Below are 26415 nucleotides of genomic sequence, written 5' to 3'. Positions count from 1 at the left end.
GTAGAAGGGGGAGGTCTTAGGGAAGAGATAACAAGTTCTGCTTCGGACATATTAAGTTTAAGATGTCTGTTGAACATCCAAATCGAGATGTCTGAAAGGCAATTAAAGACACCAGATTAAAAATCAGCACAGTTTTTAATTACTATAAAAATGGTAATTAAATCCATAGGTTGTGATGAGATCACCAAGTAAAGTACTACAAAGGGAGATGAGAAAATGGCCCTGGATTGAATCCTGAGGGACATCCATGATCTAAAAGAGGACCCAGGAAAGGAGGCAGAGAAGTGGTCAGATAGGAGAAGAGCCAAGAGTGATATCCTGAAAACCTCAAAAAGAAGAAAGTATCAAGGAGGAGAGAGTGAATACACACATATGTATATATACAAACATACATATATAAAGATATCAACATATCTATGCAGATAGATATCTAATGCTATATCTATAGCTATATCTCTATATCTATAGCTACATATATATATATATCTGTATCTCATATCTATGCAGAGCTATATAGATGATTGATAGATAAACAGATAAAGGAATGTAGATATAGAAACTGATGGACTTGTTTAAAGGTCATGCATTCAACTCTATGTTGTAATCTGAGGAATATTAATTTTTGTCAGTTTTTCCTATGTAGATTGCTAGGTCAATTTATTTTTCTTTTATTTATTAATCTATCTCTCTATCTATCTGTTCATTCATTCATTCATTTATTTACTTATTTATTCATTCATTCATTCGTTCGTTCATTTATTTATTTATTTATTTATTTATTTATGTGTTTATTTATTTGTTTGTTTATGATTTTGTAGAGCATTGGGGTTAAGTGACTTGCCCAAAACCACACAGCTAGGAAGTATCAAGTATCTGAGGTTGGATTTGAACTCCAGTTCTCCTGACTTCAGAATTGGTGCTCCATCCACTGTACTACCTAGCTGCCCCCAATTTCTTTTTCTGTGTATCTCATTAAGGAATCACTGTGGTGTTCTGGGGTTTAATGTCATCTCAAAAAGAAACATCTAGAGAACCTCACTTTGTTTGAATGGACCCTTTTGGCAGTCTGATAAAACCTATGGATCTATTTTTCAGAATAATGTTTCAAATGCATAAAAATACACAGGATTATAAAGAAAAATAAGTTATCAAAATATTTTTGACTAATTCATGTACCACAAGTTAAGCACTTCTATTCTATAGAAAACTGATTTTCTATGCATCATCCTGCATAACACTTCTGGTGAGCTTGTCTCCCCATTTTATGACTAGTTTCATCTTTAGAGGCAAAGAGACTACTCTCTCATAAGTAGATACTTTATTTTAAAAAACCCAAATTTCAAATAAGAAAGGATTTTAAGAATGTGTGTGTAGATTTTAAAAGGAAAATTGACTGCATAATAGTATAAATTACATTATGAAAATAACAAAAGATGAATTTATAGTTTTCTAGATGGAATAGAGGAGGCAGAAAAAAACAGCCCCATAAGAGCAGATCTTTTGACATCATTGTCCAATCAGCAGCTGTTCTGAAATATACCTTCTAAGGGAGACTGAAACTAATCTTGAGGCAGCATAGGAAATAATTGTTTGGTGTCTAGCATCATAATTGTTTTTGGCAAACACTCATATACGTATTGTTGATTATAAATTAACACAAAAATAACTTATGAAAAATTCAGGAAGTTACATAGGTTCTATCCACTGGGTGGCACTCTGCACTCTTAATGAGGGATGCCCAAGGGCATTGTGGTGATAATGTTTACCAACTTGCCTCACAACAAGATTATTATCAGTCTATGGTTTTCTAGGTGTCTTCATTTATTGTGCTCAGGAAGACATATTCCTAGTGTCAGAGTGTCACTGAAAACTGTGAAACTGTGAGAAGGCAGTTCTTCACTGGCCCTAGTGTTGATGAATATGTCCCTTCCATAAGATGCTTGCCATTCATATAAGATTTTTCTTTTCAGATATGGAACATGAAGAAAACACTTTGAGCAGATGTTGCCATTCAAAAAACCTCTTATTTTTCAGAACTTTTTTTGCCCAATAGATTGTTTTTCTCTGTCACGAGCTTCCCTCCTTCTATAACTCCAACCTCCTTCCCTATCCTGGAATCTGCTCATGGGCTTGGAACTACCAAGTCAGAAATGTCTACCCCTCTAGCTAACTGATACCACAGGCGGGGAACCAATCAGATAAACCTAAGTGGAACTTTGCCCCTTCCTAGAAAACTTTTCTCTGTAATAATGCTTGGAGTTTGGCAGAAGTAGCAAGACCTTAATTTGCCATTCTGGAGATCTGGAGATGTCCATCATAGACTTTCTACCCTTTCTGCTTTAGCCTTTATATCATCATGACTGAGGCTGAGGATGAGGCTGTTTGCAACATCACTGATTGTGTCCCTTCCCTGTCTTCTCTATCCTCCAGCTATTGGTGACTGCCAGATTTCGGGAGTGAGTTCTGCCTAGTAGTGTGCTGGTAGCCAACTCTTTTGGTGGTAGGTGCTAGGAAATATGCAGTACAATCCACATTGTTTCCATTTTCACCATTCCTTTCTTAAGTCTAGACAAAAAAACTTAATAAAGCAAGCCCTAATTTGCTTATTTCCTAGGTATTAATGCTCACTCTTAAAATTTAACATTTGACTTTCCCAATTTTTAGCTGGTTCCATCACACCAGAGGGCTGCCCTCATTTTGCAGCCATTAGCTGTTGCTCCAGTTTAAGGGGTGGAGGAGAATGCTGCCTGCCCCAGGATCCTTCTTTGTCTCCTCCTGCCTCTCCCTCTCTGCTCTTTGGATTTAAATCAAGTAGTCACCTTATAAACATATCAAACAAGAGGGTCTATTTTCTTCAGCATTTACAAGCTTGTCTAACTTTTTGTTACAAGGAAAAATTAGTGGGGAAGGTGGAGGAGCATATAGGAAATGATTATGATCATTTAAAAAATTATCTATATTTTTTTTAAAGAAACCACATACAATAAGGATGTCCTTATCTTTCCTGTAATGTTAATTATAAAAGTAGATTTGGACATCTATAATAAATGGTTTATGAATCTAAGAAAGAGAAGCAGTTCATATTCATAGGGAACTTACCTAATTATAATTTACTACTCAAATAAATAAGATGGTAATATTATTATATAATTGTTTTTAAACTTTGGAGGTTTATTATATAAGAAAGGCTTTCAACTTGTCCTGTTTGATGCCAGAAAATAAAGTGTGGAGCAATGATTGGGAGCTGCAAAAATGCAAATTTAGGTTTAATGTAAGGAAAAAGCTTCCTAATGATGAGAGGCATCTAAAAGTGGAAATGGTTACCTTGGGAGATAATGGACTCTTACTCTCTGCAGACTTTTCAGCAAGAACTGGATGACTGTGAGTCTGGCATGCTGTAACGGGGATTCCTGTTCCCCTATGGATTATATAAAGGAGATAGTTCTGAGGTTCCTTCCTTTTCTGAGACTCTGTGACTCAGTAACATGCCAATCTGTGACATAAATCACCTGGATTCTTCTTGTCCTGATTTAGGATTTTGTCTTGTCACTGGACTCAGATAACTCTGGAGGAGAGAGTTAGTATATTTAAATCTAATTCTCAAGTCAAGACATCAACCTTGTGATGTCAATGGTCCTCTTCAAGAATGAAGGACAAGCAACAACAGCAAATAGGCTTCAACAGAGACAATGAGAAAGAGAGAGACAGACATGCAGAGTCAGAGGAGAGAGGGGGAGAGGGACAGAGGGACAGAGTGACAGTGAGAGAGAGAGAGAGAGAGAGAAAGAGAGAGAGAGAGAGAGAGAGAGAGAGAGAGAGACTTCCAAAGCAGGTGTTGTGAGTTAAATCTTTGTTAGATACATTTCTTACGTATGTATCTTACTTCTATCACAGTCTAAGTTTAAGTTTACTCCTCCCATGGATTCTGTGTGTACTTTTAAGGAGTGAACCAGGTTATTAGAAGTTTTGTCTTGTCACCATGATCTGTGAATAGTAATAAATGTCCTCTGGGAGCTGACAATTTGAGTTGAAGGATGCTACTCTTTCTCTTCATCATCATCCTTCTCTTCTTCCTCTTCCTCCTTCAAAACATAACCTTTATGATGTCACTGGTTCTCTCTGACAATGAAGGATGAACAATAGCAGGACATGACATAGTACTAATCGGGCCCAAACAAGAACTGGTCATTTGTGGCAGAACTACAGATTTGATAATTTAAAGGCTTACAAATACAACATCATAGACTAACCTGATCAGACTCCTTGGAATACACCAATCATGAATAGGTTTGATAAAAAGATACACAAGGGTTAATTTCTCACTCATGTTTCTTAATTATCAATAATTTCTTTTTTCTGTCTGTATGTTCCACTTTCCCCTCTGGGAAAAAAGATCTAGTCTAACTAGATCATTTTTTAGTTCAGACCAAATATTTCTTCCCAGGAGTAAACAATTGTATTTTCCAGTGGAAATGCAACAACAATACAGCTGTGGTGGTGACATATTCTTCAGGAGTCTCTGAGTTTCTTCTCAGGTAATAAGGGCAGAAAAAGATGCAGAGACTCCTGAGATGTTTCTAGGACTATTCTAGATTAGTCATCATCTCCACAGGTAGGAGTAGTATTTTCTAATAGTAGTAGTAGTGGGAGTAGTAATTTCTAATCCTAGTCCCTCTATCTTATTGAATTTGCAAAATTAATCTGTCTTTCTATTTGGTGGGGATTAGGGAAGGAGGTGGTGTTGGAGCTTATTTTTTTCCTTTCCATAAAATGTTGCATGTGTTCTTTAGCAGTTAATCTCTTTTCTTCATCCTGGAAAAATTTTTACCTAATTCATAATTGCATTTTTCTTGGAGGTACCAAATGAGTGCTAGGCCTAGATTCCTCCCCTGCAGGCTGCTGTTAAAGGACCCAAAGCAAGGTCACATAACAAACACACTGCTGAGAAATAGGAAATGTCCCAGCAAGCTATTATGTTTATAAAGGAAGGTTAATACAATCTTACAAATAGTTTTCAAAAACCATCCAGTCCATAAGAATTATTTTTGCCTTCCTAAGACTAATGAAATCAAACATGAAATGACAGACTTATGGGGTTCTTAACAAAGGAAATAAATTATACTGAAAGAGCTATCAAAATAAAATATATAATATAATTTTCATATTCATGGATCCCCTGAAATCTACACAACAGTCCCTGAAATGAATCATGAATACCTGGTCTATTAGACTAAGTAGGATGAAGACTTAAAAATATTTTTAAAATTATGTTATCAAGGGAAACATAATTTTTTATTTTAAAATATATATATGTTCTAAATAATATAAATAATTATATTAACTGAATTGACCCCACAATTTTTTTTAACTCTCTCCTTTACTTTTCCTGTGTAAATAAGAAATAGATTTAAATCGGAACTCTTTAAGAAAGTTGATTAGAATCCTTCCAGATTTGAATTCACATTGAAAATAGAAGCTTTCTTACTTGGGAAAACATTTTATTTCTATTTCCCCCTTTCCTTTCCCCTCCCTTTAAAAAAAAATTTCCAACGAAGATCTGTATTAGAGTAGGAAACATTTTCTGAGTCCCAAAGGAGCCTCCCATTCTTTTTGAATGATAGCTGAACTGAGTTGTTGATAGGATCATTCAAGAAGATAAAGACTCTGAGAATAACTCTTAAAAGTACTTTAGGCATATTTTCTTCATTCATAACAACATTTATCATATGACTCAGTACAAATGTAACACTAGAGAATTTTGTGATTCTGCTGTTTTGTTTGTACACCAACGCTAAAATTTCCAGTCACTTCTCTGAAAAGATATATCATGCAGGATGACCTCTGGACTTGATCCTGTAGACATTTACTCTTTGGGAGGTTTCTGTCTAATCCTTCTTTTGGAGTTTTTCTCTAAGAAGACATAGTGGAGCAGTAGTAGAAGTGGGCAGCACAGTGAATAGAATGCCAGGTCTGGGGGCCTGCCTATAGGTCAGCTAGATGATATAGTGCATAGAGTACTAGGCTTGGAATCAGGAAGACTCATCTTCATGAGTTCAAATCTGGCCTCAGACACTTACTGTGTTAACCCTGTTTACCTTAGTTCTTCATGTGTAGAAAATGAGTTGGAGAAGGAAATAACAAAACTTTAGTATCTTTGCCAAGAAAACCCTAAATGGGGTTACAGAGTCAGACACAACTGAAATAACTTGAAAACAAAAAAAAGTGAGGTCACTAAAAGGACAAAAAAATTTTAAATCATTTTACATTATTTTGCCAACATTTATATCATCACCATAATAGGAGTTCTAGCATACATTACAACGTAATTAGTGCAACTATAATCAGATTCACCAGGAAGAGTCAATAAATTAAAATTTGAAAACATTTCATCATGCCTGCTTTTTGACTCATGATATAGTAATATAAGGAGTGACCTTGTCCAATACTTAAATGCTCAACTGGATCTATTATCTCACCCATGTTAAACCCACCCATGCTTGCCTGTGTTATGGAACTCTTGTCCATGTTTTCTATAGGTTTCCATTAGACATCTACCTGACATGTTAGGAGTTTTTTCATTCTTTTTCTCTTATCATAAGAATACCAATGAAGCACATAGATTGTCCATCAATTATCGCTTGCTCTAATCACATACTCAACCCATATCTTTTTACTCTTGCAATACTTTGGTGACATCTTTTATTTATAATCTCTTTTGTAATTATTTTTTCTGCTGTTTTTTTATAGGCATCCTCTAAATTGTCCTCTGATTGATCCTCATTTTCAGTTCTTTCACCTTACATGAACAAAATCATTTTCATAGGCACAGGTCTATTAAATCACTACTGGTATCATAACATATAAGTCAAAAAAGAGAGAGCTTCCACCTTAGATTTGTGGAGATTCAAACCCAAATTTATGGAGATAAATGTTAATCAGAGTGGGGACCATGACCATGGCAAACATTTAATAAAGGGGGTTGGGATTATCAATAGACAGAGTAGTATTACTTTCAGTGACTACTATTGAATGCCTTGGATGCTGCCAGATTGGATTTGGAGCCTGGGAGATATCTGGATCACACAACAAGAATTTGCCTTGTTCCAGTAAGCAGAAATGGAGAAAATGAACAAATAAATGAAGAGATGACTATTGATGCACCACATATCTTTTATATGGAGGAGTAAAAAAGTGATGTATACCACTGTTTCTGTTATCAAAAATAAACCAACATTTAACACAATTGAAAGCTATGTGGTTCAATATAATATACGTACACAATTAATTTATCACCTTTCGACAAAGTTGATGAAAATATAATTATCTATTTTTATTTCAGGAGTGGGGAAAGACAACAAACTTCTTTCCCTGGTAATCAGCTTTCTGGTGAATGTTTGTTCCTCAAGGGCACAAACTGTTTTCCTCTTTTTCTTTGTATCTCCAAAATCTAACATAATATCTTACATGAAATAGGTTATTAATAACAATTTATTGAATTATTATTGGATAATAATTTTTACCATTAGAGGAGATCTTAGAGGTCACTTAGCCCAACCCCTATTCAATAGTTCAGAGAACTGAGATCCAGAGAGGTTATATATCTTGCTTATGAACAGACAGGTAATAAATGGCAGAGTCAAAATTCAAATCTAGGGAGACTCTGACTTCAGATTCAAATCCCTTGAACTAATATCTCTGCTGTACATAGCTAAACAGCCACTTGGGTAAGCATCTAGTCTCCCAACACTGAAGAAACATTTATTCTTAGGAACCCTGGATTCCCTAGCAGTGAAGACTGCAAGCTTCTTGAGGTCAGTTGGTTCTTGTCCTTCATTATGGAAGAAGACTAAAATGACATTACCATGTTTGAGACAAATTACAGTGTGTCCAACTATGGCTGATCAGATCAATATGAGCTTAGAATGCTCTACCACATGTCGGGCACAAATAGTCCATGAGGTCAGTCATTCTGTCAATACCTCTTTTTTTACTAACCTAAATATAATACATATAGATAATGAAAAGAATATATGCACAAGAAGATAAGAGGAAGGGCAAGTAGCAGTTGAGTGACATGTTAAATTGAAATAGTAGGTAAAGTAAATTTTGAAAGGGTACAGAGAACAATGAAAGAAATAATTTAATTCATAGATAGTTGTTTTTCGACCTATATATATAAAAGGAATGTAGCAATCATCAGTTGGGAGTGCCCTGCCCCTCCCCAAGAACACAATGAAATCATTTATCTGCCAATAAGAGAAGAAAAACGCCCAAAGTTACCACCAGTACCATGGGTTGGGGAGGAAGCACATCTTAGGAAAAAGACACTACTTGGGGTTGTCAAGGCCCTTTAAATTCCCTACCATGAACAAGTTTCAGTTATTCTTTCATAGTTATAACTATGATTTTTACAAAACTGTGAAATTATGGGAAGCAGTAATAGCAGCAGAAATATAAAAAAATGGAGTGCTTTTTTAAGATAACTTCTAAGTTAAAAAGGCAGTGCCACATTGGTGGCATTACAAATAAAAGTTTTGTTGCAAACGTGTAAAGTGGGGGAAAAACTCACTGGACTAAAGCCACTTAGTAGTGAAAAAAATTGTGCTAAAAATTCTTTCATGATACCTTTAAGTAGTAAATAATTGTCCAATTATATTACAAGTATATTTTTCCTCTAAGACAACAAGCATGTGCATGTTTGAAGTATTAAAGGTTTGTTTCTGAAGTGATTTTAAATCATTAGATTTAATACCATTTTGGTATTTGTGAAGTGATTACATCAAACTCTGACCACTTCTGAATAAACACAATATGTTCTTGTAGTTTTTCAACTTGTCATCAAATTGTTTCCAAATTGTCAAAAGGGTTTGACATTTGAGCACAAACTAATTCCTAACAGATGGTCAAATTCACGTGCATACCTTCATTTAAGTTCTGTACCTTCAACAGAGTAACTTCGTTATTCTCTTCTGTGGCTAGGTATTTGTTTTTCATCAGTTGTATAATCATGTGAACAAGGTGTTATAAACATTTCCATTCTTGAAGCACAAATATCAGACTGTTTGAAAACCATAACTGCTAGGCATGTACATTATAAGGTATCTTGAAACTCTCAGAGACCATCACAAGTTTTATACTGCCAATCAGTATAGTATTAATGCTGCTTTCAAAATTATATTCTCTGTTTACTATTATTCTGTCTGGTAGATTTTCACATGATATGATTGGCAATAATAGCTACTTATTCAGTAGAATTTTTATGAGCATGTAACTGATGTAATAATGGTAGAAGACAAAAGAATTATATCTGAAGAAATTATTTCCTTACAAAGGTTAGTTTATATGTAAATGTTGTTTTAAAAAAAGCAATATGCCTTTTAAGGACATTAATTACTTAATTAAGTGGTTGTAATTAGCCAGTAGAAAAGTGATTATTTTATATCATAATTAATTAGTCACTTTCATTGATTGGTTAGGTGGCAAAAAATTAATTTCCATTTCTCAGCAAAAGAGATTGTAAAATTCTCCTGCCATTTTCCAACACATTTGTCCAAGTGAGCATTTTTACTTGATTTTTCTTTTTAAACTAAAATATAGAAAAATATTTGATATGAAACAGATTTAAGACTGTTTGATTTAGAGCCAAAAATATGAAGCTTTGTTCAAATAAAAAAGTCCAATTTTGAAATTATGCTTATATATGATTATATTATGTTAATCTTCTTCAAAGTTAAAACTTATTTCATTAAAATATTATCTTCAAAAATTACAAAATAAATAGAAGTCTTACAGTTAATAATAATCATATAAGATCTTATTGATTTCTTTAATTCTTACAAACTGTTTCAAATAAAATATTAGTAATTACTTTATAATTATAAATATATAATGTAAATTTAATTTGAAATTTGGAGGAATATAATTATAATTTCAGCTATTATAAGCATTTATGGGTAAATCAAAAATGATATTATAAATTGTATCTTAAATTAGTCACAACACATTTTACTCTATTAAACGGGGTTCATGGAACAGAAAACATTGGGACCATTGGACTGAATCAGAAGACCTGGATTCCAAACCTAGCTCATTCAATTATGTTTGTAACTTTCAAAAAAATCACTTAACCTCTCTGGTCTTCCATTTCCTCATCTGCAAAATGAAGAAGTCAGTGCACAAACTCCAAGGTCCATTTCAGCTCTAACATTTTGTGACTATGTGTGTATATATATATACACACATATATATGTATATATATACATATATATATATATACATACATATATACATACACACATATACACAGTGGAAGTAATTCAGAAGTGCCAAATCTTGATATGATTGTGTGATAAATCTAGCAGACTGAGCAACTGTCCTTTCAGTATCCTCTCACATTCCAAGGTTATATATTAATCATCTGAGGATAAGATCTATTCCTTTATAAGAAAATTTTCATAAATGTTCAGAAGGGGAAGGGTGGAAGAAGGAGTGGCAGATGCTTGTTTATTAAGTCTGATGATTTTTCTAGTACTCAAGTTTGTTGAATGGAAGAACTATGTCCCTGATAACTTTAAAGCCTTGGAATCCAACAGGATGTTACATACAATAAACACTGAATGAATGTTTGTTAAAAAATAAAGATGAGAGGGAGGAGGGGAAGGATACAAGAAGAGGATGAAAAATAACATCTGAACAAAGGCTCAGTACTGCTGTCTAACAAACCAGGATAATGATTAGGGTTCTATTCCTGGGAAACTTTTAAGCAAAGAAATATTTCTGGTATACTGAGAAATGGGAGCAAAATGCTTATAGAAGAATTTCTTGAGGGAAGATAGTTTGTCTTGGTCAAGGCTGCTCTAGCATCAGGCTTTGATTGATACCCAAAACTTGGACTTCCAAGGATGATTTTTTGGTCCCATGTGAATGAGACCAATAATTAAACTGGACTTTTCCTGAACCAAAATTTTATTCTGAGGTTTAAAAAATGATTCTTGGACAAATCATCCTCACTGGAAAATTCATTGGCTGAGAATAGCAACCCTGCTGGCTTTCACCTAATTTGAATTGGGACTATTGACAGAAGACAGCTGTCACTCAGGCCCGAAGAGTACAATTGTACTAGCCAAGCTTAAGAGACCTCCAAAGACTAAAGTTCCAATTATCCAGCTGCAGTGCCTCCATTTACGTTAAACAGCTGTCTCGGATCAAAGAGCTCTTCAGCTGTGACTCAACATCCTCTGCTGAGCCTTAACCCAGACTCATTGTTCAGCCAAGTCCATTCTGTTCCATAGACATAACCCATGGCTGGTACATGACCTCATGGAAAAAGTAAAATGATCATATAAAAGCAGTTGAGTTCTTTGAATAGTGTCTTAAAGAGTTAATGCAGCTTTTCAAATTGCCCAAGCTGACTCATACAGGGATGCATTGGAGAAAGTTTGATTGTTAAATTTTCATTGTGAACATTTATACCTTCCCCATACAAGTGGCGGAAGAAGGCAGGGCAACTAGGAAATGCAGTGCACAGAATACTGGGTCTGGAATCAGTCCTGAGTTCAAATGTGACTTGCTTGCTAACAAGCTATGTGCCCCTGGGCAAGTCACTTAATCCTGTTCACCTCAGTTTCCTTATCTGCGGAATGAGCTAGAGAAGGAAATGGCAAATCACTCCAGTATTTTTGCCAAGTAAACCCCATTATGGAGAGTTGGACATAAGAAGAGCTCAACAAAAATATAAATCAGGGCTTGGTTTATTGTCTTGTCGCTTGTCTAGAATTAAAATAAGTGATAAAGAAAATTTTAGTAATGCAGATTAAACTTAAAAGTATTTGGAGTACTTTTTTTTTTTTTAGAGAGTCAGTTGTTAAACATTTAACAGTACACTTTTGCTCTTATGGCTCTAAACATAAAAGGACACCTCTTTTCAAGTCACAGGTGAGGAACTATATTCAAATGAGGACTTTGCCACTTATTATCTGTGAACCCTTGGTAAATCCTTTAATCTTTCTGAATCCCAGGTTCCTCTTCTGTGAAATGGGAATAATAATAGTTCCTATCTCAAAGAGTTATTTTTAAGATAAAATAAAATCCTGTATATAAAAGTACTTTGCAAATTTTAAAGATCCAAATATAGGAATTTGTTTTATGTTTAGAACAGAATTTTTGTTTCGCTGGCTCTCAGTGGGGAGGGAGAAAAGGCAGGAGGAAAAGAAGTTAAGATCTTTTGAAAATAAAATAAGGGGCAGCTAGGTGGTGTAGTGGATAAAGCACCAGCCCTGGAGTCAGGAGTACCTGGGTTCAAATCTGGTCTCAGACACTTAATAATTACCTAGCTGTGTGGCCTTAGGCAAGCCACTTAGCCCCCTTTGCCTTACCAAAAAAAAAAAAAAAAAAAAACTAAAAAAAGAAAAGAAAATTTCATTTAAAAAAACCTTAAAAGGCTATATAAATGTTAGATGCTATAATATAATAACTATAATTGATCCTTTTGAGCCTTGGTTTCCTCATATGTAAAATGAGAGGGTTGGATTAGATAATCTCTGAAATTCTTTTCAGCTCAAAATCTGCAGGTGTCTAAGTACCTAAATAACAAGGTGTAATGAGGGAGACAGGAACAGAGTGTTTATTTATTTGACTGGCTTGATAAATATGGAGCATCAACTTCTGCATTAGGATTTCCTTTCTCTTAACAGACACGTTTAAACCTTAAAAAATAAACATGTCTGGGATAAGTGTGTGTAGAAGCTTTTTTCTTTTTTCCCCCTCCCTAACAACAGGAGGTATTGTGCTCTTGGCTATAGTCTCTTTCTTAAGGAATGCCTTCCTTTATTCCTCAGTTCAAAATTAGTTCTTTAATTTGAAGCAGTTATGAACACAGTACTGAACTTTTCCCTTGGGTTTTTCTTCTCTCACATCCTTATCCCATCCCACCCCATTCCCCGAGGACCCTCCCCCCCACATAATTATTTTTTTTGTTCTGTTTATTTATTCTGAACTATTTTTTTTCCTCCAGACTTCATACAGAAGGACATGCAGTGGTTAGGCTTTCCCATATCCCTTAGTTACACTCTTTAAAGATTCTTAAATTCCATCTTGAAAGAATGTAATGAAATTTACATTAATTTCAATCAACTTCAAGTTAACTCCAAACATCAAATTCTCTCATGTTTTGGTGGGGAATCTTAAGACTCTATTGATTCTGAAAATCTCTTCTAGATCGAAAATTCTGTGTATTCTATGGTTCTATATTATAGTGAGTCGGAGTATAAGAATTACTGGGGTCAGGAAGCAGGGGAGGTCAGTGGTAAGGGTCTGGGAGCTGTGAGAATAGCTGGGGAGCAAGTGGCCCTCCTTTTCACCTCTGTACTTTACAGTTACATGCTATAACATGCTATAACAGACTTTGTCTATATACTGGCTCAGTCTGTAGTCATGAAAGGGGGTGAAGTCAACAGCTCCCATGATGAACGGCTATCTCTTGTTTGCCCTTTGGGTTTTCAGAAACATGGTTGGTAATTTTGCATTCCCAGGGTCAGTTTGCATGGAAAATCTAGGGAGGGGAAAGAAAAAGACTTTCTCCTCTATAGAGTTAAGAGGACTGGAGGCTTGGAGGAAAGGGTTGTATGATCTCAATGGAAGAGAATAGATATTAGTACAAAAACCTGTGCCAAATTTTAATATTTATCCCAATTATTCTTGTATATTCCATGCATTATAATGACATTAAAGTGGTCACAAACCAGATCCATAACCAGGATGGGATAATGAAGGATTGGACCCAAATTGCTTGCCATGATGGAAATGTGCTTCTTTTCCTGACAATACTCCTGTACCTTGTGGAGACTTTGTCCTATTATTTCTTCCTGTATCCATGATTAGACTATTTTTGTTCCCTAATAAAGCCCCAAGCCACCACCTCTCACCATTCCATCCCTCTTTCTAGGGTCCTGAAATTCAATTATCAGTCAATGAATCTTAAAAACCTGTTTGGGGCCAGTATTAAACAGTAGGGAAAGGGCTGTTTCTACTCTGAGTTCACACTCCATGGAAGAAATAACATCATTAACCTATTACTAACAGAATAATAACTACATATAAACAAGTTACTCAAAGGATAAATTGAAAATAATCAAGAAGTATCTAGAAATAAAATAAGATGGATCAGGAAAAGTTTCCTTAGGAGGTAGAATTATAGATGGACCTTGAAGGAAAAAAACAGAAGTTAGAAGGTGGATATGAGGAAATAAAGTGTTCCAGTATGGGGGAAGCCAGTGAAAAATACCTAAGTGGAGATATGCAGTGTTATGTGTGAGGAAGAACAAGGTGGCTTCAATGTCATTGGCTCAAATAATACTTTTTAGACTAAAAGCACATTTTTTCCATATCCATATTAAGTCAATTAGTCAATGCAGCCTTCTCCCATTCTTATACATTTATTTGATTCCACCTTTGTAGACTTTCTTTATCTCTTCACAGTTTTGAAAGGTCAGGGTAAAAGTACTCTGGGGCACAAGCCACACCTACACTGACTTGAATGCACCTAAGTGCAGATGAATGACTCTCATGAAAACTATCAGTAGGATAATGAATGGGAAGGCTGGGGCATTTGGGTTAAGTTGCATTAAATTACTGTATTATCTAGCATTTCCCCTCTTGGCCCATTCCCAGCAATAGTTTGGGCTATCCTGTAATACCTGTTCTCCCTTCTTCAAGCCTCCAACTCATAATGTATGTTCCTGGGTACCTTCTCCCTTTCTAGCCTTTTATGGAAAGTTTAGGTCTCTTCCTAAGGTCTCCTTCTTCTCCACCTCTTATTTGTCCCAGGAGCTCATCCTAACTTTGTCATGAATCAGAAGCCCTGCAGGCAAACCAAGAGCAATCACACAGTCCTTATGGAGAAATATTTGCTGCTGAGTCTTTTCTCATTTTTTTTTTATTTGGTTTTACAGATCATTTGTGGTCCTGGGTGATGAGTCACTGCTTCTAGTAAATCTTTTACAAACTATTCCCTATGCTTTCATTGGTTAGATGGATTTTTCTAATTCAGTCCATCCAGATCTTATTTCAAGTAAATCTTTGTTGTTTTGTACCAAGACACATAGTTTAATATAGATTCTAAAATCATAGATTTAGAACTGGATGGAATCAAAGTCCAAATTGAGTCTTAAAGAACCAGGGTCATATAGTCAGTTAAGTATCTAAGTCAGGATTTGATCTCAGGTCTTTCAGACTCCAGGGTCTGCTTCTATCCAATATACTGTCTTGATTCTCAATATCTTATTCTTGTGGTAAATACTATTTATTTGATATTAAACCATGAGCTCAGACAAATCACAACTACAGTTGATCCAAAGAGCAATGAAAGATTACTTGGCAGACACAAGTATAGTATAATACTAATCATGACTTACAAATGACAGATAACATAGAAAGCATCAAAGACAAATATGATGGAAAAAAGAAATTGGGCTGATCATGTGATGAGAATGATAGATAACAGTCCTAACAACTTGAGTATTGCACTCGTATCTTTGAAGATTAAAAGATTTAGAAATGGGTTTTTAACCTTTTTTCTTTTCTCATACACCCCTTTGGCTATTGAGTGCATCCTACAGATCCCTTCTCAAAATAATGTTTGTGACCTACATTCATAATTTAGCTAGAGGTTAATGAAAATTATGATGCAATTTTTTCTCATTCAAGATCACAAAACCCTAAAATATATCCATGAACTCCTGAAGTCTATGAATCCCAGGTTGAGAACCTTACATCTAAAAAAAGATCTCCCATGAATTGGATACATCTATCTGGTCACTTACCTCTCTGAGACTCAACTTTTTTTATCTGTAAAATGGCTATGAGAATATCTTTAGTTCCTATTTCACAGGAATATTGTAAAGCTCAAGTGAGGCAATATGCCCTTTGCATATCTTAAAATGCTAAATAACATTCAACTATTTATATTAATGTTAAAAGAGACCTAGGTTCAAATCCAGACTCTGGTACCCTGTGACTCTGATCAAGTTATCAATCATTTCTTGCTACCTCATTTCCTCATCTATAACATGGGGACAATAATACCTGTTGCAGAGAGTTAGTGAAGAAGAACAAATATAATGTAGTGAAAAGTGCTTTGTAAACACTAAAGTACAGTAAATAACTCCACTAAAGTGGTACAGTGGAAAGCTGAAATCTTTCATCAGATACTTAATAGTCTAGGTGATCTCAGACAAGTCATTTAACTGGTTTTCAACCTTAGTTTCCTCATCAATAAAATGAAGATCATGGCATCACCTAGCTCACATGATAGTTGTTGAGGGAATATTTTGCAAACATTAAATTGCTACATAAATATAGTTATATAATTTTATAAAATTATAGGGAAGGATCACTTTTCTAAGATTTCACGTTTAGGAAAGGCCTGTGACATTCATAAAAGGTTTGCAATAGTCAGTCATGTTGCACTTGCTGAAATCAGTGTCAAGATGGATCTTCTTTGCTCATTATTTTGGGATCTTGTTGAGGCCCCTCAGTGACTAGATTCATAGTCATGTTTCTTGAAAGAATTCAGTTGAGAAATAAGCACTAAATGACATTGATCCAGGTGTCACTGCCATCACTCAGTTTTAGGTATACAAAAAATAGGTATTTAAAGTGAACCAATAAATCTCCTCTTCCAGGTTCAAAATGGTAGGTTAGTTCGTTCATGAAGATTAGGGAGGAAAAGGCTGTATTTGGATTCAGTAAGAGAAATCACAACCATTACTACTAAATCTAACAGGTTTTGTTTTGGCAGGAGTTGGAAACCAAGATTTGGTGCCTTAGGGTGGAGGTGTAGAAGGATCTAGTTAAAGACACAGAATAATGGAACAAATACTTTCCAGAAAAGAAACATACAAAATTGTATTTACTCGAGGGTGTTTACAGATATAAGCTATACTCTGGCATGTTAGAGAAGGCTATTTCACAAATTTCCTAAGAACTTTGATTGCAGGTGGAGAGTTAGGCAATTTTTCAAAATACGAGGCAAGAGGTATGCAATAGGGACCAACAAGATTGAATAATGGAAAGTTTCATCCTTCTGACCCATCATATGCAATCCTAGCTCACCTACCATGAAACACAGTATGGTATAGTGAAAAGTTGTTGAACTCAGAAGAGCTCTGGGCAAATTAAACCATTATTCTAAATTAAGTGTGTGACCATTGTCATACACATTGTTTCCCCATAGTAAAATGAGCATAGGACTAGCTAAGGTATCTAACTAGCAGGTTGTTGTAGTAATCAAAGGATTACTGTTACTATGTAACTAGTCTTGAAATCTTGAAGGGCCTTAAAAGTTCTGCTGTCACCATACTATATACCTACCCCACTTCAGAGAGAAGAATTCGAATTTTTTGTTGCTATTACAGCAGCTGTAGCAGTAGCTAGAATGCCAGGCCTAAAAGTCATGAAGACTCATCTTCCATAGTTCAAATCCAGCCTTAGACACTTACTAGCTGTGTGACCCCCTGGGACCCCAATTCAAAGAGAGGAATTTGGACTAGATGATAGAATTAAAGGAATGAGTATAAAGATCAGTAGTCCCATAGAGACTAGTGAACTCAAGTCAGGGAAAAGGTATAAACACTGCTGCTATAGCATCAGAATAAGGAAGCAGCTGGCAGGAAATTTAAAGGTTTTCTGTATAGTGTTCACTTATGTAGACAGAGCAGGTAGGTACAGACATGGTTGGGAGGGGAACAAAAAAAATCTCAAATGACATTTCTTGAAATTTTCACATTACCCTTTACTTTGGGTTAAGGTATGGTTTCCCCAATTTGATCAACTCCTGCCAACACTTCCTTCTCCCCAAGGTTTAAGAGGAGTCATTGTTCTCAGTTCCTTCTTTGATGACAGAACTCCTACCACTGATGGGTCTCTTTTGTTAGTATTTACTCCCCTGTCCTACAGATGATAATAAAATTTTGAAGAAATGAAAAATAGATCCTCTTCTGAGAAAAATGTTGATACACCTCTATTTAAATTACTGAACTTAATTTTTATATCTTCAAATTCTATGTGGGAAAGATAATACATTGTCATCATCATCAGTCCTTAATAATTTAGAGCAATTAATTTATTGGATTATTAAACTAGTCTTGAGAATTAGTTCCTGAATTAATAGGTCAAATGTCTGGTAAATTTTGATAGGGTGAAGAGATTTGAGTGTTTAGGAAAAGTGAATCATTTATAGGAGGTATGCCCTTAGGGTAATACAGTATTGGGTAGAATACAGTAGAATGAAAGCATTGGATCCCTTAGGATGGGGACGGGAAAGTGATGAGGAGTCACATAAAGAAAGATATGGGAGTACACTGAAGGTGAATTTTACCTTACTTTATAATTTTGCCCCAGTCTGTCCTTCCTTAAACATGTGAATTTTAAGCTTTTGTTGCCTTTGTATACTAGAAAGCTTCTTTGACAACTATCTCAGATACTATCAGAGACAAAAATTAAACAGACCACTAAGTAGTACCAAGTTCTAAAGTCACGGTTCAAAATGTGCTGAGAAGAAACAAATAAGACAAATGAAACATAGACAGGTAGAACTTCTAAACTAAAATGAATAATACACCAAGGAGATCTGTACTTCAAGTGACAATTTTGAGGGCATTTATCTATCAAGTCTTAATATATCTGAAAGAGAGAAAGAACAAATGACTGGAAAAAAAATCATGGATGTGATCACGACTGAAAATAGACATTCAAGGAGGTATCATAGACAACTATACTTAGCCTTTGTCACAGTAATACAGCAGTGGATCTATATCTAAAAGATATTAAAGAGGGAAAAGACTAATATGTACAAGAATATCTAGAACTGCTCTTTTTGATGTGGCAAAGAATTGGAAATGAAGGGAGGAAATGCTAACAATTTATGGGATATGGATGTGGGGGAATGCTATTGAAGTATAGGAACTGATAGAATTGGATTCAGGAAAACCTGAGAAGACTTGTATGAACTAAAGCTAGTGAAGGAGCAGAACCAGGAGAATGCGTTATCCAATTTTTACAATAATATTGTAAAAACAACTTTGAAAAACTGAGGAATTCTGAAAATTCCAAAGGAATCATGATGAAATATTCTTCCTACCTCTGGATAGAGAGGCTATGACTTACAGTAAAAGTTGACCTTTTTGAACATGCCAATTCTAAAACTAGCTTTGCTTTACTATGTATGTTTGTTACAGGGATTTTAGTTTTCTTGCTTTCTCATTGGGAGTAAAAAAGTAGAAGAGATAAGTTTGATCTTCATGAAAATAAAATAAAACTCAATTAAAAAAAGAAAATATCAATAACTACCAATCTTTATGTCTATTTTCTAAGCTTTATAAAATCTTTATGAGAATGATCTATAAATGTGTCAAGGGTATCTATGATGAAAACATGAAAAGGAAACAGATAGACTTTCACAAATAAAATTTTATAGTATTCCATATTTTTACAGTCATATAACTGATTAAAAAGATTTTGTTGACCCTAAAAAAATTTGGCACAGTGCAAAATGCCATTTTAAACGTTCTGTAATTTGATGTCTTCCATGAATACATAATAGAGCACTTGTGAATGAAGTTTCAGTCCTAGAAGCAGGTGTACTTGGTGAGCCTACTTTGGAAGGATGTGGGACTGGCTCTTTCAGTCAGTCTATTAGTGAGTTAGTAAGGAAAACAAAGCAAGTTTTCTACTGGTTTTTGAGATGGAACTGAATGTGCTTACAAAAGTGCCAGTGCATATAAAGACTCAACAGATCCTGCCTTCTTTTTTTCCTGCCTGTCTGTGTTTAGGTAATGGGCTATGATAGTCCTCCAGATCATGGAAGTCCTTCTATTGGTGATGCCCCTTTTGTAAGTGAATTTGGTTGGGGGAAGGCTTTGCAGCAAACACTTTAAGGTTGAGTCCACTCTCCCCAGGGATCAAGGCAGCATAAGGGAGAGTATATCTCCTATTTGTTCCTTTTTAATGATTCTGTTTTGCTGTCTTTCCTAAGCAAATATCCCTTTTGTAAAAGTGTGTTTATGTTAATTGGTTAAATAATGCTTAGGACTAATCCCTGAGACCATTGATCAATCTACACAGGGGAGATATTAATTCTAACTACTGACTGATCTTCCAGAGAATATATTAGAATGGAAATGAACTGATAGCTCTAGAAAGGTACCCACTAACCTCTCAGATGTACCCCTGGAACTCTAACAGGAAGACATAATCTTGCTCTGGTGCCCCAACTTAGATAAAGAATAGAAGTCAGAAAAAGGACACCCAGAGCATATAAAGTGTACATATATATATAAAATAACATATGATTTTCATAAAAAACAGAGATAACTTTGTTTTACTCCCCTATGATTGTTAATAGCAAATGAGGTCTAAAACAAGGAGACATTGGTTCACCAAAGTTGTTGACCATCATGGCAGAGAATGTTCAAGGTAGAGTCCAAGTGGAAAAAGAATTTCCTATAGATAGCAATGAGTTTATCTATATAGTCCCATTTATGGATGGCATTGTATGCATTATACAATGCAATATAGAATATTTTACTACCTCTTAAAGAAGACCCAGAAAAACTAAAAAGAATTTGGTTTAACTATCCACATAAGAAAAGCCAAACTTCTTCCATCTTTTAAATACTAATATTCTTCTGGTGATGTTTTATGACTTCAAATCATAGAGAAACAGTCTTTGAGAAATCAAAATTGCAGGTCAGTCAAAGGGCAATGGAGAGATTCTAGGTAGACAGAAATAGGCTATAGTATATTATGAAAAAATGAATTGTGTACAAAAAACTGAGTAAAAAATGTCACCAAAGAGATTTGTAACCAGAAAAGGAAGTAGGCCAATATTGATTTTGCAAAAGTCAGAAACAGCAGAATGACAGTACAAGTGCTGTCATGGATTGCATGTGTGTCTTCTATGATAATGTCAGGCCAACTAGAGAGAAGCCCCCAACCCACTGGGCAGATCAGCTTGGTGGATTGACTACAAGACAAAGTTATTGTTTGGGTTATTCTGATTGGTTCAGAGTAAATGTAAGTAGCAATTGTTTCTATTTTGGCCAGAAACTCTGAGGGGTGCCCTCCCTCACCCCTTCTTTTTTTTTTTCTTTTGGAAGTAGTTATTATTGGTTTCTTCTTCTCCTCTTCTCTCTTACCTAACCTTAATGACTGAATAGGTGTTGCCTCAGTTAAACTATGACCTGGGAAAGATCTAACTTTTCCCTTTATTTTTTTTTTTAGGTTTTAGCAAGGCAAATGGGGTTAAGTGGCTTGCCCAAGGCCACACAGCTAGGTAATTATTAAGTGTCTGAGACCGAATTTGAACCCAGGTACTCCTGACTCCAAGGCTGGTGCTTTATCCACTATGCCACCTAGCTGCCAAAATCTAACTTTTAAAAGGCCAAGGTCTCCCACTGCATCCAACATTAGATCCAGTTGTTTTGTTCTATATCTGGCCACTGGACCCAGATGGCTTCTGAGGAGAAAGTGAGGCTGGTGACTTTGCACAACACCTACTCACTCAAATCAAATTCACTTACATATCATGATATGAATTCCCTGATGTCATGATCATTTTCTGAGAACAGAGGATGAGCATCAACATCATCAATCAACAAGACATGGACAAGAATTGCATTCATTAGAAAATGTGAATGGGTTACAATCTGCATTGTTGAAGGGAGAATCCATGTCAATGAGGTCATATATCCAATAAAATATTGAAAAATTTATCTAAAATAAGTGTGGTAAACCAAAGTGCTAATCACATCAATTTTTCTCCCTACTCTTGGGCTTCTGTTTAATGATGAATACTTTGGGGTTATTACATCAATTCAATTATCACCAGTATTAATTTTTCATTAAGATTAAGGAAAAAAGATTACTTAGAAAGGTCATCCTTAGAAAAAGCATCCAAAAGGAATGAAACCTAAAAAGGCTTATTGTGAAAGATTCTGAAGGAGTGGTCAAGGAATTAAAGGAGTTGGGGGTAGAGAACAACATTATTTCAAACATGCTCTGAGAGTGTGCATGGGAATTCATCATGAGACATCATCTGTACATAGGAGTTTTCTGGTTTGGGGACTCCCAGAACAAGATCTCAGGAGTTACTGAAGGGGAAAAAAAATCTATAAGATTCTCCTCTAACCAAGAGAACAATTTCTACAATGACTACTATAATACAAAAAAAAAAAAAACAACCAACATTGAGGGAGAGGAAAAACTAGTTATTGCAATGATCAATTTTGATGCTAGAGGATTCATATGTCCCTACTCTTTGGAAAGAGACTATGAATACAGAATAAAGCATGGGGCCAGTTGGTTTAGTTACATGCAAAGATTATATGGAAAAGTCATTGGAAAGTAATTGAGATATAACTTTAGAAAAATCAATAAAATATTTACTTTATAAAAGATTGTCTTGTAAATCTCCCATCTCTGAAATGAGGTTGGTTACATGAAGTCTAAGAGACTTCTGTCATTTAAATGATTCTTTCATAATAAGTTCTCCCAGAGGGCCAGGCAGAGACTCCATCCTTCCTATCCAACTCACCTCAAAACTTATTTTTAAATCAAGAAATGAGTTTCTATTTGGAATCAAAAGAGAAGAAAAGAGGAGAAAAATCAGCTTGATTTTGGTCTTTGTTTACTGGAATTGTTCAAGTATTTTTGGTGGAAAAGATATTTGTCTCTTTGGGATTTGAACTGCTTTCTACTGTTAAATGTTCTGCTCAGATCTGTAAACAGGCTATAATTTGGTTTAATATTATCTTTAAAGGTAATTTTAGGGAGTATTTTATGCAAATTACTTCCCTTCTGGCACCCTTTGGTCTAGTCAAACTGGCCTTATTGATGTGTCTCACCACAGGAGTCCACCTTCCCCACCTCCATTTCCATGTCTTTGCATACATGGAATTCACTCACTTCTCGTTTCTTCCCCCTTAGAATTCCTAGCTTCTCTTAAAAAATTAGATAAGGTGCCATCTCCTACATGAAACCATTTGTTTCTAAGTTGCCAGTTGCTAAGTCTCTTTTCCACCCTCTATCCATCATGACCTCATGTAACCTGGGGATCAAGCCTGACCTCAGAGGTGGACAATAAATTACGATCTGTGGTGAAATACTGAGTAATCCTTCTCTCCACCAGCAAAGAGGGTCTTATATAGAGCCCTAAGTTTCACTTGTACTTAATTTGTAATTTTTACATATTTTTATGTTGATCCCCACAATAGAATGTAAGCTTCCAAAGGACAAGGACTGGTTAATTTTTGTCTTTTTAGTCCTAGCACCTCACACAATATCTGCCACACTAGATGTTTATAGATTGTTTATTGATTGTTACATCATAACATTCAACGCAGTTAAGTAGCTCACTACAACATGCGGCCTAGCTTTTCTTCACTTTGTCTTTTCTGATGCCAATCTTTTTTTCTTTGCTGCTTAGAGAGCATTATGAAAATTTCTCATTTTACTTAGTTCTCTGGGAAGACTTTAATATCTGGAAGTCAATATTTGCGAAAATGTTTATTGGTAATAAAGGTAAAACTAATTTGTTTTTGTTTTTTTATAAGATGGGCTTTTATTCATGCTTGGAGCAACTAGGTAGTATATAGAGCACCAGACCTAGAATGTGGAAGACTCATTTTCTTGGGTTCAAATCTGACCTCAAGCACTAATCACCTTGGCACCCTGCTCAAGTCACTTAACCCTGTTTGCCTCAGTTTCTTCACCTGTAAAATCAACTAGAGAAGGAATGACAAACTACTCCAGTATCTCTGCTAAGAAAACTCCAAATATGGTCACTTAGAATCACTTAGTCAAACAGGACTGAAAACAAAAAATACACAAGCACTGCCTGGAACATAGTAGACACTTAATAAATATTTATTAATTGATTGATTTTGCAAATGCCAAAGCTAAAGAATACTGATTAAAGTCCACAACAAAGAAAACAATTAGAAAATGTATTATTCCTCTCCTGTTTACATTTTAAACAAACACACATTCATTTATTTGTTTAACAAACGGATTCAGAACCTTTCCTGAGGGTCATAATATTCTTAAGGAGTTAAAATTCCTTTGCATTTCCCTTCTGGAAAGTTCCTCAGTATGTTTGTATTCCACTCCAAGGATATATAAGCTACTTTAACATTGCTAATACCTAAAATCAAGGAATAAAGTATGCTAAAAACCCAATACCAGTAACTTGGGATCAAACCAAAGGATAATTTGTGAATTAATTTATGGTTCTTTATTGTATTAATTGATTTCATCTTTCTTTATAATAAATCTCTCTCTCCTCCATTTCTGCTTAGGTCTGGGGAAAAAAGCAACTAGACAAGAATCTGTAATTAGAAAAATGAGAGTGCTCCCAACTCTTCCTTCTCCTCCTCTTCCTCCAACAAAACAACTTGGTAGAAAGGTCAAACCATTTTTATTTTAGAGTGACTAGGTGGTGCAGCAGTGGATAGAGCACTGGCCCTGGAGTCAGGAGTGCCTGAGTTCAAATCTGGCCTCAGACGCTTAATAATTACCTAGCTGTGTGGCCTTGGGCAAGCCATTTAACCCCATTGCCTTGCAAAAAAAAATAAAACAAAAAGTCAATTTTTTTCAGGTTGATTTTTTAGCCTAATAATAAAGTTTTACCTTAATGGAAACAATTTCTTGCCATTGCTAAGAGGAATTTTTTTTTTTTTTTTTAGTTTTTGCTAGGCAATGGGGTTAAGTGGCTTGCCCAAGGCCACACAGCTAGGTAATTATTAAGCGTCTGAGGCTGTATTTGAACTCAGGTACTCCTGACTCCAGGGCCAGTGCTCTATCCACTGCGCCACCTAGCTGCCCCTAAGAAGGAATTTTTTAAAGTCAAAACATTTTAGTAGTGGAAATAACAAAAAAGCTAAATCATCAGATATCAGAAGGAAAAAAAAAAGTACCGGGCAATTTGAATTCTACTAACAATGGTTCTATAATTGTTTGAAGTTCCCAGAAGCCTTTAAATTACAAAAAAGTGGCATTTCTCTATTTAAAAAAGTGTTATGCTTTAGAGTTCTGTTGTGCGATTTTAAGGTCTTATTTTTGTTATAATATTTTAAAAAAACATTGGCTTTGATCTCTAAATATTATAGTACATATAATATCATAAACTACTTATAAATGATAATAAATAATAATAAATAATATTTTAAATGACCTCCATTATTCTCTCTTCAAATCCCTCTCTTTTTATCCTCAAACTCTAATTTCCAGTCTCTTAGAAATTCCATTAATTTTTTTAAATGAGTAAATTCATGCTACTATTTATAACTTTAGATGGTCAGGTTCTTTAAGTAAAAGGATACTAAAAATGTTAGAGGACTATTTTTATAATGTTCCATCTGAATCTCAGGGGACATTAAAAAGAAGGATTTGCTTTCTTTTGAGTAGAAAGTGTTCAACAGATGCAGTTTTCAAAAGAATAGTTGCAAACTAAATCTTCCATATGACTAATAGTAAGAGAAATGCAAATTAAAATAACTCTAGTTTCACCTCACACCTTGAAATCTGGCAAACATGACAAATAAAGGGAATGAGTCAAGGCTTGGAAAGACTAGGGGAAGACAAGCACACTACAGAGAATAATGTGGTATTGTACAACAGAATATGGGGTCAGTCCAGAGTCAGAGGGTTGGTTTCAAATCCTGGCTGTATCCCAATCTAATTGCATGGCTTTGTGAGTGCTCCCAACACATATAATCTGTCTGAATCTTAATTCCTCATCTGTTAAAAGAGTGATTCAGACGAGATTACCTCTATGGTTTCCATCCAACTCTATATCTGAAATGCTTTAATATGGAGTTGGTGGAGCTGTGAATTGATCAAACTCTTCTAGTTATCAGTTTGGAATTATGGAAGAAAAGTGATTAAGTTGAATTGGATAGCTAATCCAATAATGTTAAAGATACCAACCTCTGACTTCTTTCTGTCCCCAATGCTAGCTCTTTTCCTTGGTACCATTCCTTTCCTGCTTAGGCTTTCTCCTAACATTGGTCAAACTGCTTGGCAGGTGCTTCTCCCCACCATCAGGCACTGTTGTTGCAGGGGACACCATGGCCGTTGACTTGTCACATTGACCAAAGGTTCTGAACCAAGGAGAAGAAAACATAAAATGGAAGTGGTCCCATCCCAGACACCAGTTTGTTTAGGCAGGAAATATGTGGTGAAACACCTGCCACCAAACCCTCTAGATATCTCGGAGTTCTACCCATTGCTGTTAGGAAGCCAGAAGAGAGAGGCTTAGCTAAGAGGTGGGTCAGTTGGTTTAATATAAACTGACAGGAATTCTGGCTTAGTGGTCAATTAGGGGATTCAATTCAGAATCATGGTAACTGTCTTCCCCAAACT

At 35.2% G+C, this 26415-nt stretch overlaps 1 protein-coding gene across 1 annotated transcript in view; it reads right to left on the bottom strand.

The window, feature by feature from the left end:
• Nucleotides 1–26172, bottom strand: part of STAT4 (signal transducer and activator of transcription 4) — a 287696-nt gene extending 261524 nt beyond the window's left edge. The window contains exon 1 of the mRNA XM_074215477.1: nucleotides 25981–26172. The gene's annotated coding sequence lies outside the window, so the exon portion shown is untranslated. The remainder of the gene's footprint in view (nucleotides 1–25980) is intronic.
• Between the last annotated feature and the right edge of the window lie 243 nt (nucleotides 26173–26415).

This window comes from Macrotis lagotis, chromosome 1, assembly GCF_037893015.1.
Source record: "Macrotis lagotis isolate mMagLag1 chromosome 1, bilby.v1.9.chrom.fasta, whole genome shotgun sequence".
Lineage (NCBI taxonomy): Eukaryota > Metazoa > Chordata > Mammalia > Peramelemorphia > Peramelidae > Macrotis > Macrotis lagotis.
Note: the sequence above shows the minus strand (reverse complement) of the source record. Positions and strands in the feature narration are given on the sequence as shown.